This window comes from Moschus berezovskii, chromosome 4 (assembly GCF_049115385.1).
Source record: "Moschus berezovskii isolate FMDL1 chromosome 4, NW_MosBer_1.0, whole genome shotgun sequence".
Classification (NCBI taxonomy): Eukaryota; Metazoa; Chordata; class Mammalia; order Artiodactyla; family Moschidae; genus Moschus; species Moschus berezovskii.
The window spans coordinates 252,244-255,096 of NC_142463.1; positions in this window are offsets into that span (position 1 = coordinate 252,244).

Sequence of the window (2,853 nt, forward strand, 5' to 3'; positions counted from 1 at the left end):
AGCCGCTTTCCCAGGGGCCCCTGCAGGAGTGGCTCTGGAAGCCTGCTAGGACGGACAGTCCCGCAGGGCGGCGGGGAGGCCGACCCTCCCTGGGGGAGCAGGAGTCACCAAGGGCCATCCCGAGTGCGTTCACCAGGGCGACCGTCCCAGAAGAGGCCACGTCCCCACCGCCCGTGAAAGGGAGGAGACTCGGCCTGTCCTCTCGGCCCGGGGTCTGAGGTGCCTGGAGCCTAGGACGCAGGCCGTGGGCCAGGCAGCAATGGGGCTGGCGGGGCCCCTGCCCCTGGTCCTGGCGGAGGTCAGGGAAGAGACGGGGGCAGGCCGGGGCCAGCATCCCACATGAGTGAGGTCAGGGATCAGGGCCACCTGCACCCTTCAGGGGTCGGCGTCCTGATGGACACGCTCAGGTGGCCCACCTGCAGGGCCACGAGGCCACCAGTCTCCCCCCGAGCCTCTGGGCTCCGGAATACAAGTCCAGCTTACAGGATGGGGACTCAGCCTCCCGCAGGCCTGCGCAGCGTGCCTCCCACCGACACACCCCATCCCGGGGCTGAGCAGTGGGAGACGCCCTCTCACCCCCGGGCCCTCCAGCAGCTGCCACCCGTGCCTGCGGCTCCCCCCGTGGGGTGTGGGGGCCACCCGCAGCCCCTTCCTCAGCACCCTGCGCCCCTCCAGCGGGCCCTCCTATTACATAACCTCTTCTCAGGTTGCAGCTTAGAGGTTTTAGGGTGAAATTCAGCTTTCTCTAACCCAGACACAATACACTCAGCCCCTCCCGGGTACCTCCGCGGATTATCCTCGGGAAGTCACAGGTGTGGGGGGTCTCTCCCGGACCCCACCCCAGACACAGGGGTCCATCAGGTCTGGAAGGCGGGTCTCTCGCAGTCCAGCCTGACTGGCACCCTCCCTCTTGTTTCACTGACTCCAAGACACTGTCCACTGAGACACCCCAAAGCAGAGAGGAGTCCGGGGGCTCGGAGGCAGAAGTGAATCATCACCAGCCAAGGGGGCAGAGAGGACGGCAGCCCCCATCCCAGCGGCTGTGAGGCCTAGTACGAGCTCCCCACCTTCGTCACCCCCCACCCTCAGGGTCCCCACACCCTCAGGGTCCCCCCCACCTTGGGTTCGCCCCCACCTCGGGGTCCCCACACCCTCGGGGTTCCCCCCACCTTCATCATCACCCCACCCTTGGGGTCCCCACACCTTCGGGATCACCCCACCTCGGGGTCGCCCCCACCCTCAGGGTCACCCCAGCAGGAAACGCCTGATGCAAGCTGCCTCCCAGGGTGCAGCCTCTGCCACCTCCTCCGCTGGGGGGTCCGCCACCCAGCGCCCCTGCCCCAACCCTGAAACAGGTGAGAAACACCAGCCTGCAGCCCAGCTTCCAGAGTCGGAGGCCAAGGACAGAGATCAGCCACAAGGGGCTTGGGCAGCCCCGTGGGGCCGCGTGCCGAGCCCAGGACAGTGGGAAAGGGACGGAGCCCGCCGCCAGGGCCAGCGAGGCAGGAGGGCCCCCAGGAGCCCCCAGTCCAGGCAGGCCCTGGGACCCAGTGAGGAAACAGTCAGCAACCGGTGGGGAGGGGACCACGTTTCAAACCCTGGCAGAGAGCAGGAGGGGCCAGTGGTGGACAGACTGGAGGGGCCCCAGCCAGGAAGTCTTTCACAGGCGACCTGACACCTTCCTGGACCGGCATGGGGGCTGGACACGGGCCTGAAATCCTGATGAGCCAAGAGCCCCCTCAAGGAGAACACCCATCTCCCCCAAGGTGCATCCCTTCCACAGCTGGGGGGCCCTGGACAAACAGGGGGCCTCCAGGCAGCCATCGCATTGGGGGCAGAGCCCCTTCGGAGCAGGCTGAGGGCAGCGCAGGCCTCACTCAGCCAGCAGAGCCGTGGGACCCAAGTCAGCCTGTGCCTGGCACGTCCAGGTTTGATACGAGTACAACTGCTCCTGGCAGAAAAACAAGGCAAAGCCTCCGAAAGTATAGACAATGACATTTCCCCACTGGACCCCACCTCCAGACCCTCCCCAAAGTGAGTCCCCACCATGGCCTCCATGCGGGAGGGCTCTGTTGGAACCGGCGTCCAAGGGTCCGCATCCTTTCTTGGAAACAGCGGTGAGCTGCCCGCTGCTCCCCCCTCTCCCGACGGGCCTCGAGGGCCACACTCGCCTCCTCAACAGGCGCACGGCCGGCGACCAGCCACTGGCTGACCCCAGCTGCACACAGCGCTCCGTGCCTGGCCTGGGGCCGTGGCCTGCCGCCGTGTGCACGCTCGTGTGCTGGGTGCGTGCACAGGTCCACACTGCGGGGTGAGCCCCAGTGGCAAATGCAGGGCCAGTGGTTGCCGCTTCACTCTTTGACATTCAGCGGGCCAGCTTCGTCCTGCATGGAAGCGGGGTTCCCCTGTCACTTGCCCCCTCCCACCCCATCACTAAGCCGCCTTCTCAAAGCCCCACCGTTACTACAGCAGAGAATGCCTCCAACGGCTAAGCCTTCTAATAATTCATGCGTTACTTTAATTCTCTAAAATAAACTTGCTGAGTCCCAACACTTCTTATGGGAGGTCTCTGCACAAAGGCCCCCACTGCACATTGCAAATAGGACCTGACCACCTCTGCAACTTTAGGAAGCCACAACAGGCCACACCTCAGGGGCCCGATGAGGCGGGCCTCCCAGTCACACAGTGGGGGCCAGGGGACATGGCATGGGGCCAGGGGCCGGGGCAGGGATGCCCCCACACACGGGTGGTCAGGCCCTGGGGCACCGAAGTTACCATGCTCAAGAACGCAGTACACGGGCCCTTCACCCAGCTTGTGAGGATACTTTCCCAGAAACAAAAGGGAGGAGAGGA